At 44.9% G+C, this 15,000-nt stretch overlaps 1 protein-coding gene across 1 annotated transcript in view; it reads right to left on the bottom strand.

Annotated features, from left to right (window-relative positions):
• Positions 1-15,000, bottom strand: part of PROX1 (prospero homeobox 1) — a gene marked incomplete at both ends in the record, with an annotated part of 35,558 nt that overhangs the window by 6,574 nt on the left and 13,984 nt on the right. The gene's annotated exons all lie outside the window — the stretch shown is intronic.

Below are 15,000 nucleotides of genomic sequence, written 5' to 3'. Positions count from 1 at the left end.
TCACTTGGCTGGGGGCAGAGGGAGAGGATCAGACGCTGGTTTTCAGTACGGGGTCCCATGTTTAGAAGTACCAAGACCAACGCAACCGTTCTAATATTGTAACAGCGTCAGACAACTGCTTGGCTGTAGTGCACAAAGCTGAAGATCCTTCAGACAGGGACAGCTGGGCTAAGCTCGAAACCTTTTCTCATACGATGTCTAATCTGCGTTAAACTTCAGCTCCATTTATACGATTAGGCTGGCCAGAGCGTACCTACAGACTTTGCCTGTGGTATTGTGCTGGAGTCTGATAGTGTGTTGTATTACTAATGTTCCAAGAGTAAACACACTTGTAGGAAACAGCTATAGTTCAAGGCTGCACTTTAAAAAAATAAATGTTTCATCAGTCTTAGCAAAGGAACAAACGGCAATAACACTCTGTATCATATTTTACAAAGCTTCAAAAGAACAATGTCCCGTTGAGTGAAATTCAGTAGCATTCTGTAAACATTAATTTAAGGAAATCAATAGGCTCTGTGAGCTAAAGCCATATTGCAAGATAAACTGGCTGGAGTGCTACTTTGTCAAACAGATTTTAGTTTTCTCGGCTAGATAAAGACGGTTTCAAAATGGGGTAACGTGTTGCAACCAAGGTTTGAAAACTATGTGGCCTTCAAACAGTCTGCTTGTTCCTACTACAAAGCTGGATAAACATACTTTAAAAATGATAAGATTGGGTCAGGATTGATTTTACTTTCAAATTTTATATAAAGTAGAATTCTTGGTGAATGTTTGTTTGGATTTTTTTGATCCTAATTATGAGCAGAAATAAACAAGTACAGCACAGACAGCTCAAGATGTCAGGCTGCCAGCAGAAGTAAAATTACCCAGAGGTGGCTTTCCTTTTTTTTTTTTGTTTTTTTGTTTTTTTTTTTTTTTTTGCAATTGCAGGACTTCATGGATTTAAAAAATCTTTATTCATGTTGACCTGGTGGGCAACAAGTCGCCTTGCCAAATAGGAAAGCCAAAATCTCTTGTGGACTTGGGATCAGAGGTCTTCAGCTGGTGAAGGCTGCTCACGTTGCAGAGCGCAAGGTCGTGGAGAGGGGAGGTAAACAGGCTGGGGGGGAGGCCAGATTGCTCTTCGAGCTCTTCTAGGTGGATGGTCTGGGCAGTGACAGGAGAGGGGGCCTCCGCAGGGAGCCTCTTAATCCCAGGAAAAGACATAAAGAGCATCCATTATGGCAAGTGGTGGAGAACCTCTCCGGGATGACGAGTGAGTCCGTGCCGGGGGAGCAGTCTCACCATGTGCAGCTCCAGGGCAGATGGCTTTGCAGTGGGTGTGCAGTGGTCTGGACCAGCACAGGTGCAGCAAAGGCAGAAGATGATTCAGGGGAAATATTTATGCTAGAGGACCTTATACAAAGAACAAACTAGATGTGCACAAGCACCCCAAAGTCGGGGTGAGAACCTGACCTTGGCTGATAATGGGAATGAGATCCAGTGTTACAGAAGAGCTTTGGGGGCACAGCACAACCTTCTGAAAGGAGATGCTTGAGAAAGTCTACGTACATCACCCATGTGCAGCCCCGTGTCCCTTACTCACAGGATGAAGATTTAAGCCTGTGGGCTTTGGGGGCAAGCTGGCACCTAGATGTGTATTCCCATACTCACAGCCTGTCATGGAGGAAACCTATGGAGTGGTAGTCCCTTCCCAACCCTTCCCTTCCCCTAAGGCACCAACGCTGGAGCCAAGCCAGAAGGAACACAGCAAGGCACCTGGCTACTTCTGAGGCCATTTCCTTGTGGCTTGTGGGGAGGCAGGTGACATTGGGACACTGGTGTCTTTCCCCACGTGCATCCCACCGAGCCAGTGACCCCCTACTACACGAAGAGCTAGAAGCAGCCCATTCTCACCTATCTATCTCACCTACCTATCCCCAGGGCCCTCTGCTAAGCAGGGACTTGCACAGTTTGCAGCTGCAGGCACTGTTTCCCAGACTAACCCTGTCCAGAGCTTCTCCTGCTCTCTCAAGGGCAGCATGTGTGCAATACCGTGCTGGTGTCCTGGTGTCCTGGCCCCTCGCATGTTTACCCAGCCCTTCCCCTCCCCTCACACATCCACACGCTCTCCTTCCCCGAGCGCGGCGAGCTGCTGCGTGGGACCATCTTAGTGCTGCGAGTTGGTGTGGCAGCATATCAAGCAGGAGGCTTTGGCTTCTGCACAGAATTTGGAGGCAGGTTTTGGAGTAAGTTGCTACACTTTTTGGCGCGAAAGCCACGGCAGCATATGGCCCAATGTTCTCGGTTTAAGTCTGACACTTAACATTATTTAACAGTTTCTGTGTTAGGTGCTTTATAAGGTAAAGGAAATTAACAATTTTCAGCTAATTAGATCACTCAATTGGCTGAACATCCTGGACACCTCTTAGAAAAAAATAGGTTGGCTCAGGCGATGGAAAGGCTAATGCCTCTTCCATTATCACTTATGAGGAGAGGGAAATAGTTGGAAAGGATGCTTTTACTTTAAAAACACAAATGAAAAATACCTCAGCCATTGGACACTTCCCTAAATACACTTTTCTCCCTACCAACACCTTTCTAGAGACCAGGGCACTGGTTTGCCCACTGCTAGGTGTGCCTCAGTCCCCTCTTGTGCCACCACGGTCTGTGTTTATTGCTTTTGAGTTTGCTCTCACAGCTCTTGCTGTGCAAATCTGTTAAGAAACAGATTTTTGGGGAAGAGAAGAAGGTAGACAAGGAGTTGGGTGGCTGCTCAGCATGGTCTGCTGTCCCGCTGCCAGCCCCAGTGCCACTGAAAGGGGAGCCCACTCCTGTGGGACAGCACCAACACCCCAGTGCTGAGCCTGGTGTGCAGGAAGAGAAAAGCATTAGCCCGAGCCCAGCTTGGAAAGAAAAATTGGGAAAACAACAGAGATTCCTTCTTGCAGTTCCTGTTATGCCAGAGCTTTTTCAGTCTTTGTAAAAAGCTGGAAAACACATGGCCCTCAAATGATTTAAGAATGCACTTTAAACCTGTTTGCCTGAAATGAAGCTGAGATGCCTTATCCCCCGTGTGGGGTTTGGGGCACTACTAATCTACTGCTGGCTTACTGTTATCTCCTCCGCCAAGCTCACAAAAGGAGGGAGAACGGGCACGGCTCTTACAAGGAAAAAAAGCCTGACAGTGGGGCTGCTGAGATGTCTGATACTATCAGGGAAGTGAAAGTGGTAGCGCAGTGAAAATGGATACTGCGCGATACATTAGATTTAATCACTTGCATTTCAATTAAGCTTTTCCACAAATAAAGCTTGGGAAGTACTCTGCAGGCTCCCCGGGCGGCTGGAGCACCGTCAGCGCTGCCGGCCCCGGCTGGAGGCAGGCAGGGAGCAGCACTTCCCAGCTCTACGGGCACAGACACATCGCCCCACACCTGCCTCCTGCTTGTCCCTGTGTGGCCAGCACGCCTGGAGGGTCTCTGCCCTGGCACTGCTGTGCCCGTAGTTCAGGCACTGAGCCCACCCATCACAGAAATACACTTACTGCCCACTGCAAACACAACGGCCTCGGCAAGCCGGCTTTTAAGCAGAAAACTTGGTGAGACCCAAGAGCTGAGCGGGCCGGAGTAAAAGTAACAGACTTCCCATTTGACAATTTATTTAGACTTATTTGCACCTTGCAATTCGGTCCTCCCCTTTCCCCTTCCTCAAAAAATTATCGATAGCATGTAACTGGGGAGATGATTATCAAGCTTCCTTTGCTGCCTTGCTGATGAATTAGAGCTGCAATGAGACGTAGAGGCTTCTAATGGAAACTCTGATTGCCCTTAACACACAGCATTGCCAATGGCACTGCTGCAGAGTGGAAAAATCACTAAGGCTCCCACAGCTTGTGATAGCTGGGGGTTTAGTATGTGTTGGGGAAAGTAAGGAAGGACCGCAGGAGGGGCCACTGTCACACCCAAGGTGTCTCATTCTGAACCTGGAGGAGAAATAAGACTCACACCCCCAACAGTCTGACTGTAACTCAGCCCCACTGTGGGGAAATGCAATCTGCTGCAAGAGGCTGCTGACAACGCCAAGCGGCACATGATGTGCCCTGCTGCCAAATTCTGGCAGGTACTGTGCACAGGCGCCCACAAAAAACCTGCCCAGGGAAGTAAGTATGAGGATGACCACCCAATGCTGGCTCGCCCCCCAGCAGGACATCCTCCACTCTCAAGGTCTATTTCCATGCCTAAGAGAGCAGGGCATGTAGAAACAGCTAACCATGAGTAGAGAGGTTTGCAGAGCTCATAGTGCGTAGGGATTTTTTTTTTTTAATTCAGCAGAATTTGGCCCTTTAGATGAAACATTAATACTATAGCAGAAGCCCCAATTAAAGGCTTATATATCTAAAGTACACCTCATAATGCATGCATAAAAACATCTAACAGTGAGTAAACATCAGTAATTGGTGTTGCTTACTCCTCTTCACTCTCCCCACCTCTCTGCATTGCAGTAACCTCCGTCGGCTGTGCCTGCCCCTGAAAAAGCCCCAGCGGTTTCCACAGTGCCCTTTCCCTGCTCGGTTTGTGTGTGCTGGGGCCAGGGGAGGCAGGGATGGGAAGCAGGTGGTGCTTAATCAGTCTGGCAGGGAAATGGCTGGTCACTGGGGTCCTTTTGGGGGTGGCATGAAGGTGGTAAGCGTGCCCTCTGGCACTGGGAGACCTCCCTTCCTCTCTCCCATGGCAGAGGGTAGGGGCCAGGGAAGGAAATTGCGCATGGTTTGTGGGCACGGGATGCTGTAAATGAAGCAGCCCCACCAGCGCAGGCTTCCCCCTAGATTATCTCTGCCGAGCTCCTGCCCAGTGTAACTGTGCACGTCTGGATGGAGCCCACTGTGATGGGATGAACTGCTCCAGCCAGAGCTGTGCAGCTGTAGGCATCCAGTTACCAGGTCCAGTGCGGGACCAGCGAACCTTGTGAGGTCGGAAGACAAAGTCTTCAGCCCTAATGGACTGAGCTGCCTCTCGTTTGACTCCTCTCTAGCCCTTGCGGAAGGAAACGGTGCGGCTGCAGACGGCGCTGGATGAGATAACCTCGAGGCTGGGCCCGATGGAGCCAGCCCTCTCCGCAATTGCATGAGATAAGCCACTTCGGCTTCTCCCTGAACACTGATACTTGGCAGTTAAAGGGCTTTTCTTTTCAGTGTTGATTTCCCCTCTCTCCTGTGGAAAAGTTTCTGAAGTTGTAGACTACTGCTTTAAATGCATTTATGCGTCTACATCATCATTGTCCCCTAAGCCTCAATCAGTCCCGCAGCCTTTCTGCTGAGCAACAGAGATCATGTCTCCCCGCTCTGCTGCTCTCTACATAGCCCCTCAGTTGCATGCAGAAGCAACTTCCAGGCCGTACCATCGAGCACTTTTGGACTACTGCATGGCTACAGCTTCCTCTGATGGCACATTTCCACCAGCGCCTTGAAACCGTGCCCCCCAAGGGCAGTTCACGAGTCCCGCTGGTAGCACAGTGAAACAAGGCAGCACCAGGCTGTGCAACTTCCCCCTCTGCAGATAAGAAGGATGAACCTTGCCCCTTCCAGATCCACAGGGAGAAACCATCTCCAGTATGTCGATTACCTTCGTTCAGTTGGCCCTTCTGGCTGTCCCTCTCTCTCAGCCAGCCATGCACACGTGTCAGGAAGGCGCTGGGCTCTGTCTCTGCACTACAAAATTCAGCAACACGCCAGTCCTGCCACAAGCTCTGCGTAGCTACGAAGTGCCCCATGATGCTAAATACTCCCTCTCTCTTAGACTGAGTAGTGTTTTTTAACTGCAGTCCTTGCATTATTGTTGTCACTTCAGTATGGTACTGAGACGTGGCTCCTGCAGCTCCCAGGTTCTCTCTCATGCAGGTGACGGGGACAGAGTCCCCGTGGACCTCTGCGATGTTCTGCCATTGCTTCCTCTTGGGCTCAGCATTTCACTTCTACAGATTTAAGCATCTTTCAAAATAACATCTCCATTGCATTAGGCTGGAGATCACAAGGTTTTGTGACTCTGCTAAACCTCTCTCCCAGTTTCCAAAGGTCATGGAAAATCCCTAATTCATGTTATGAGGACCCGACCCTCATCCATTTTAAAACACCTTGAGGATACCGAGCAGTGCTCTGCTTGAAGGTGACCTACTCAAAGTCCTACAGGAGGGGCAACCCTATCTGTATGACTTCTGTTAAAGTCAGTCACACAGCCCAGACCCTGCACCGTGAGACGGTATTGGCTGGGACCTCCTCTTTTGGCAAGAGCCCCTTACAAAAATAAAAACAACGCCCCCCTCTACCCCACAGCCATAAACATGATGGCTCCGTGGCTCCAAACCTAGGTCTGCAATCAATTTTTCATTTTAAAATAAACAAATGAAACTTTTTTTTTTTCAATTAACATTTAACAAATATTCACACACTTGACTGTATAGTGATACAACAAAAGACAGCTCTTCAGCTGGCATGCATTAATTAGCTCCTCTGACTGCTGGAGCTGATTTACACCAAAACTGAGAATCCAGCCCAGAATTTAGTTCAGTACCATGTAAAAAAAGTGCGGGGTGGGTGGGATGTAGATGGCAAAATCTTAGAAAACTAGCAGCTAGCCCACTAGTTCAAATCTCTCTGGTATGATAGTTACATAGAAGAGCTTCGATAAAGTTTAGAAGATCAAACATTTTCTTCAGTTTTCACAGTACAAAATGTTCTATGCCCTTTAATGTGAAAAAAGGAGTAAGAACACACAGCTTATAAGAAATTTCAGTCGATCAGGTCTTACAAACTCTCTTCTCCTTCACTGGAAGGTGCTGCTTCTGCAGAAGTTCTGAATGAAAAATTTAGCTGTGTTGTCTAAAAGAAATAAAGCCTGGAAGAATAACGTGCAACTTGCATGTTACCCACTACACCACAACTAGAATTTACTAGATGGTAAGAGAAATCATTGGTTTCATAATTTTTTTCTTATTCTTTTTTTTTTCTTTTTTTTTTTTTCCGAACGACAAGTTTTAAAATATTGCCACTGACTGGAACTGCCTAGCCTAACAAATTCTTTCTGTGCAGGATGAATGAAAAAGGATTTAAGCTTGAGAGGAGTAAGACTTTACTCTTGTGAGGAATAACATGGGTTAAAATTCACCTTGCTTCTCACTCCTCATCCAGGATGGATTTTTGGAGAACCCAAATACAGACATCTGGAAATCAGTTTTGCACAGAAAAATAGAAAACAGGGAAGAACTAGGAAGATGAATAAAGGCTCATCACAGACACAAAAGAACAGAGCAAAAAGAAGCTTGGATTTGGGTATTCTTGTCTGGCAAGGAGGCAGGCAGTAAGGCTAATGAAGCATTTGCGTTATGGGACGTATGCCAGCGTAACAAAGAAGATGTGCATCAGCTCTGCAGATGTGCCAAAGCCCCCAGAGCAAAATAATGACATAATCACCATCAGTGTCACAGACCAGACTGTACACAAGGTGACATGGGAGAGAATAAATAAGAGTCTTTAGAGGCCTGCAGTACACACACGGGAAGGAATAGCCATTCCTCACAACTGCCACAAGAGAGTGGCGAGAGGTTGAGTATAATGTGTGCAGCTAGCAAAAGAAATCTTGAATTGTGCAAGGCTAGCGCACTATAAATTGGTGCTTTTCTCCATCTCCAGTTGACGTTTCAATTCCCACTACCCCTTGTTGAATGCAAAATGAAATGGCAGTAGGAGTCGGAAGAGTTTGCCAAGTTGTGTTTTGTTTTGTTTTTGTTGTTTTTTTTTTGTTTTTGTTTTTGTTTTTTGGAAAGGGGTTGTTTTGTTTGAGAAGAGGACGGGGCAATAAGGATGAGTACCAGTAAATAACTGTAAAAAACAAAAAAAAAAGAGAGAGAGAGCGAGAGAGAGAGAGAAAAAAACCTCACCCAAAGCAAAGCACGGCACACCACCACTCCACGCACACAGAGGCGCACGCACAGAAACCCTGCACCATTCGGCTGGAACAATCCTAGGATTCCCCCAGAGCGAAATTAGAAACAAACAAGGACAGGTTTCGCTTTTTTTCGGGGGCTGCACTTTCTGGTTTACTGTTATCCATGAACTAAACCAGGAAAAATCCCACTAAAATTATTTTCCACGCTAAAGGACGAGATTACTATTTTATTGATCAGTAATAAAACACCGCTTAGGGCAATTTACTACTTAACATGTTATTTGCGGTGGGGAGTAATCTGAAAAGCTCTGAGTACCCTTAAATCATTTCACAACAGCTCTTCCTGCGTAAAAGCACGCGCTTGCCTCAGTACGGCTGGGCGATGCGGTAGCGTGTTGTTTTTTTTTTTTTTAAACAGGACTTTTTGACGGATTTTTTTAAAGGGAGCATTTGTCTGCTGGAGCAGAGCAGCCCTGACAGTCGTTCACGGGGCTGCCTGGGTGAACGGTAACAGAGAAGGAGGTTGGCTGAAGGCGCCACCAGGGCTCTGGCAGAAGGAACACTCAAGTACGTAATTGTTCGCAGGATCAGGCCCTACAAGAGGAGCTCAGAAGAACAAAGCACTTGGCTTCACCAGTGTCCCTTTTCATTGCTTCTAATGAAAGATTCATAAGAATAACTTTAATTTTTTATGATCTTTTTTTTTGCATTACTGTATTAGCTGCATCTTCCTTGTACGTAATTTCTTCTTAAATACAGAAAACCTGTTTCCAAATGCCAGGCTTAATAACTTAATCAGTACAATAATTGATCTTGATTGTTGTGCAGTCCTTCTTAACATTAAGGATGTGAGATGGAGTCCAGAAAATGTTTTATATGATTATCCTGTTTCATTGCAAAGTGATGTATTTCTGTAGAATGCAGGTAAAGGTCCAGAGTGGAGTCCTTTTTTTTTTTTTTTTTTTTTTTTTTTTTGCGATTAAAAAAAAAAATTAATACCTCCCTAATTTGCTAGTTAAACTGTTCAGTGGAAGAATTATTGTATTTGTCTTTTTTGGCTTCGCCCAATTAATTGGAGCAGTAACATAACGATTGTTAATAAACAGCCCTAATTTGACTATACTTCTTGCATATCTACTAACCATACCATATATTTGTTCAGCGTACCATCGGGGAGAACAGGGAAGCATGTATATAATTTCATCCTGTGGTATATGAAGTTTAATAATTATGCCACAGAGGAATCTAAATTAATAGCAGAAGGCATAACAATATTAATAATCTGCTTAGCAAACTCCAGCTTCTTTGCACTTTGATGTTATGAGCAGAGACAGGAGGAACTGTGGCAGTTTTTTAAATTGGGTGAGTGTTTGTTTCTGTTACAGCTCACACCAGCGCTTTCTTTCATGCTTTTTCTACTACGCATCCTTCTTCCCTCTAAGAAAAAAAAAACACAAACAAACCACAAAACCAAAACAACAGAAAGAAGCAAAAACACAGAGCAACTCAACAAACAAACCAACGCTTATTTGGTGCGTTTCGATCAAAGCTGGCTGATCGAATCTTTCATTTATTTACCAAAGTTTCATGGCAGCCATTCTTCATAATTACAGCAGGGTTGCAATTTTTTTCCCCCCCTTGCAAAAAGGAGAAGGGGTTCTGAGAAAGTTTTTAATTAGCTAAATAGGTCTGTGTAATCTAGATGAAATAAACACGCCCGTTTGAAAAGGTTGTTAGAAGTTTTGCAGCCATTTAATCCATAGATGGCTGAACACAATGATACCTTCCGCAGACAGCCACCGCCACCACCAGCAGCTGTTAGAAGAGAGCTTGCTCCCTGCTCCTATTGATAACCCTTTGTGGAACGAAGAAAAAGAGCTGAGGGAAGGAGAACTGAATGTCAGACAATAGACATCGCTACACACACTGTCTCTGAACTTTCCTCATCTCTGAAGGACAATTAATTATGAAGGCCTTTGGGGTAGGTCGAAGCAAGGGAAAACCTACTGCTGGCCCAGCACTCCAGCCGCTATCTCTGTGTTTGTTAAATGGTCGTGCCTGTTGGGGAACCAGAGTAGCAGCCACCAAAATAGCCAATAGATCATTTAGGAAAAAGAGAGCAAAAGATTTTTTTATGTGTGCCTGTCCTTGTATAATTCTATTCTCACTGTGAAATCATCCATACACAAAACACAAGGACAATTTTTTTTTTTTTTTAGAAGAGCCACAGGGTAGGTTACAGTCAGAAACGGCCTCTCAGTGGTGTGTTAAAAAGGATGGTCTTTTCACCAAATCATTTCACAGAGGCAAAACAGACAAACACAAAGAGTTGAGACTTTTTCTCCTACATTAAATAGAGTAACTGATAAGGTCAGACATATGATACCTAAAGACATGAATCTGTGAACTCTTGAAGTCAAAGGACTTCTCTGTGCAAAGGAACAATCTTTCAAAGGAAATAGATCATAGAACTCCACTGAATCCCCTTTAAACTTTATGAAGCAGGAGGAGAAAAAGCTCTAAGTAGGGAAGCTTGACAGAAGAGCCTTGAACTATTTTCTGAAGGAAAGATGAGACCCTCCCTAGGCTGCCACAAAACATCTTTTTTTTTCTAAAGGCTCTTCTGAACTTTGATATGTGCCAAGACACCGCTATTGAAAGCTGTATAATTATGTGCTATAGCCACTGTAGAAAATGCTTTGTTCACCACAACAAAGAACAATAAGCAAAGTAAAGTGACATTACACTGTATCTTTTTCTTTAAGAATGTTGAGAAAGGTCACGGTACGTTATAACTAATAAAGCTGTTGAGTAAGGAAGTTTAAAGTTGATCTTGCTGTGCTTAAATGTAACCCAATGACAAAAAGGCAGAGGGAACTAAAATTGTAATGACATTAAAAAATAGATCATATATCAATGTGCCAACTTCATTATACAAACACCTTGAATCCAGAGGACACAAACATAAAAAACGAGCGTAGTCCTGCAACAGTATTCCTCCTGCAATTCCTCCCTAATAGCTTCCAACTACAATCTGCAGTTCCACCAACTGCAAAAGCTGATTAACCAGCATTAATTGATACGTGTGCTGCACAGCCCTTCTACTGAAAGCCGTGGATTTTGTTACTCGATTTACAAATCAGCTTCGACTCCTGTGCAGTTTTCAAGGAAAGCTTTGCTGTTTCACAAGAGCGCCTCTTCAAAATTAAAACAAAACAAAACAAAACAAAACAAAACAAAAGGAAAAAGGCCTGAGGGCATCAATTAAATTTCCCGAAAGCAAGAAGATTTTTAAGTGAGAAGGAAGTTCCATCTAGATATATGTTTTAGTTTCTCTTCAGGGGAATCGGGACAGTTATGTCTGCTATTCTCAAATTGCAAATTCAGCTTTATTCTCCTTGCAGCAGACTGCAAGAGAGAGGCCTTCCGACTTTTTCTTTAAGAATGCTGAGAATGATGTCGAAACACTACAACAATAAACCCCTTGAATGAGGAAGTCTACAGCTGAGGAAAAAAATGCGAGGAGTGTAATACTAAAATAAACAACTGTCCCATTAGCCTGTGCCCACTTCTGGTCCCATTACAAGTGCGCAGATCGCCGCTGCAGCTTGCAGAGAAAGAGCATGCAAGCTTTGAGATGGAAGTTAGCAAGTTATTGACTTGATTTTCAGTTCTCTGGAGACCACTTTACACTGCTCGAGTTGTGTAAAGGAGCATTAGGGTGGTTATAAATTCTCCCTTACAGTGCCTTCGTATTGCAAAAACATGTGTACATGGCCTCAGTTTAAATAAGAATCAGGTTCAAAGGCTTTAATTCTCCTTCTGATGAACCCTAATTCAGTTTGAGATGAATCCTGCAGGAAGGACACGGGTTCCTAAAATAGGCACATGAGTGGCCGGAATTTTCAATAATTTAGGATGTCTTGATTTTTGGATGCAGTAATGGGCACACGTCACTGTCAGGGAATGGACCATCGAGGACCTCCTGACAAAGTGGCTCTCAATGACACATCTCCAGTTGAGCATCTCAAAATGGACCTGGCCTAAACCCATCATCACTTCTGAAAATTTTGGCAGCCAGCGTTCCTCTCAAGAGCTCATGGACAACTTATGTGACTGGGTTATTACTTGGACTTCATAGGTGGTGTTACTTGAATTGCTTTAATTAATCCCATTGATGGTTATGGGACTAACTCAAAGCTCTTTAAGATAACCATTCTGCTAAGACTTGAGCACAACCAGCCTCAATTAGGTTTTTCCTCACCACTATGATTCTCCCCTGCCAAAAGCAGAGGCAACTTCCTAAAAATGTTTTTCACCTTGGGGCGTTCCCATGGGCTATGTGCAGGAGTGTAGTAGGAGGGAGGCAGGAGGGAGGGCATTGAGGGAAATGCCTTGCATGGGCGGACTGAGCCTGGGATTTCAGAGCTGGGGCTGGGTTGTTGAATGTGTACAAGGAAAAGGACCATGCAGAGAGATGTTAATGTACAGAGGATGACAGTAACTACAAAAAATGCCAGGGAAAACGGCTGATGGAGGAACGGGAGCCAAAGCAAGGATAAAATCCAGGTACTATCCTCAGGCCAATTTCTTTTGCTTGGTTTAAGTAAATAAATTGAAAAGAAAAAATAACCATATTTTTATTTTATCTGGCAGCATGGTGTCCCCCTCACTTGAAACCATCCTGTCACAGTTACAACTGTGAGTGCTGATGCTCTTTTTTAGGACAGATTTTGAAAGAGAGTTACAAAATGATTTGGGATTATTTTTTCTTTTCATGCATGGCAACAATACCTGACTTTCGTTACTGCAGCTGGCATTCAAAAAGCCTATGGCAGCACCACAGATGAGACTGATATCAAGTGGCACTGCAAGCTGTCCTCTCTTTCTGACCAACTTCGTTCGGCACTTGTGCTGGGACACTGACATTTGCGGCTTTCATTCACCAGGACAAGCCGCCTTCTCCCTCCTTGGCAGAACTGCCCCAGAAGAAAGAAGCATCTTCATTTTTCATTAAAAAAAAAAAAAAAAAGAAGAAAAAAAAAAAAGAAAAAGAAAAAGCTTTTTTTCCCCCCTCTTTCAAGACTCTTTTTCAAATTGTTCTGTGCAGCTACGCTCAGCACAAGTTCCTCCAGCGAACCCCACAGCAGGAGAGAGAAGCGTGGAAGCCGCCACACACACGTCCACACACGTGTGCACACAAAACACGGGCAGAGCTGCACGGCGCGGGAGGAGGCGTTGTATCTCTCTCTGGCTCTCAGCCACAAGGGTACAATGGCAAGGCTAAAAACGATAGGGCATGTGGTTTGTTAAACATCTTATTTGACTTTGCTAAAAGCTGTCAGTTCCACTGCACCGGGAGAGAAACACGGTATCACAGATTCCTGAGCAAATCAATGGCACAGCTTGATACGGACCAAACGCACGTTTTAGCTTTATCATTTTTTTTTCCCTAATAGTCAATTTAGGAATATTAAAGTACACGCACAAATTTCACCCAAGAAGAAATAAAGGTGGAGGGTTTAGGAAGAGTAGTGGATGTGATTTAAGAGGAACAGCCTATCAAACTAATCAGAAGATCAGCAACGCATCATTGAAGTATGGGAAGAAGGAACTTTGATGACGCTAAATATGGCAAATGCTCAGTTTGCTAAATCCCTTTGGATCCAATTTCAACATTACAGTAGTTGTCATTTTTGCCTTGCAGCTCGTGGGGGAGGGACTGAGCATTTATCGGAAAAGTTACATAGGCTACACTAAAAACTGCACTGTGCAGCTTAATGATCTCGTAACTGCTGGGTCTTCAGAGCAAAACCAAGATTTGAACCTCTGGGAAATTCTCATTATATGAGATAACACACGAGAGGCTGCGTGAAAGGATCTGCAAATCACCGCCGTTTATAACATGCCAGAAGGCCTTTTCCTCCATGATAGAGGAAAAAGCAAGGGGCTCCCGTTGCCGAGAGGAGGAAACAGCCACCAGTGGCAGCGCTAAACACGAGATTCCTATTTTCTTATCTGCCTGAAAACACCTATATGTTCCCCACGTTTCTTCACTGAAGTAATCCATTGACATCAACATTGCAACTAACGCTTTGAAAAGCAGACATTAGTGCCTGAAATCATAAAGGACCAAGACTTTTGGAGCACAAAGATTTTTTTTTTTTTTGCAACCTAGGCTCTGCAAACAGGATAAAAGTTGCGATGACAAGAAGAAAACCTTGAGGGAATTTAAACACTCTTTGATGGAAGAGAAGTTAGTAACACCTGCCCCTTTGTGTGTTTCCCTTTCTTTTCCTGTGCTTCCCTGTCACATCTTGGCATCCACAGAGCCTGAGCCCCCTGGGGGCCTGGGGGTGCTGGCATAAAAGTCTGGGTATCATCAGCTGTAACAAAGGGCAGAGCCCCCGGGGAGCATCCCCTGTGCCCCTTGATTCACCTGTCCTGTCCATGCAACCTCTCTCCTAGGAAACACTGCTCTGAGCAAGCTCCTCTTAGAGATTTTTTTACACTACCTGAACTTAAGTACTGTGAAAATGATCACCACTAAAAATCCCCCAGAAGGATTTAGGTGGGAAACCATCCACCTTATGCTGATGAATGTCACTTCTGCTACAGGATGGGGCTCAAAACGCAACTTGCCACTGAATGACGGGTGCAGACAAAAATCATAATAAAACGAACACCACTACAATTTTCCCACTGCTCTTGATCAAGAGCTGGGATTCCTTCCGCCTCCCCTCACACATTCAAGCACGTGGTCACCTCTGAGGATCTGCACCATGCACAGTGCCCATGGAAGTGCCCAGGGCTGGTAAACAGGAGACTTCATCAAAGCTACCAACCCGTTTTGAGAGAAAACACAGCGTGTTTACCTCGAGTAATCATTTTATCCTGTAGCTTGACAAAGCAAGCGCATTTCAGCTCTGTAAGTCACATGAGGAAAGCAGGGAAAGGCAGCTGCGTGTGGCCATGGACCTGGGCAGCCTGCTCTGGATGTCCCTGTGTCAGCAGGGGTTGGAGCAGGTGGCCTCCAGAGGTCCCTGCCAACCTCACCCAGCTTGTGAAGGGTTTGATGGCG

Source organism: Netta rufina, assembly GCF_964035555.1.
Source record: "Netta rufina genome assembly, chromosome: 3".
In the NCBI taxonomy this organism is placed as follows: Eukaryota; Metazoa; Chordata; class Aves; order Anseriformes; family Anatidae; genus Netta; species Netta rufina.
This window is presented reverse-complemented; position numbering and strand designations above follow the sequence as displayed.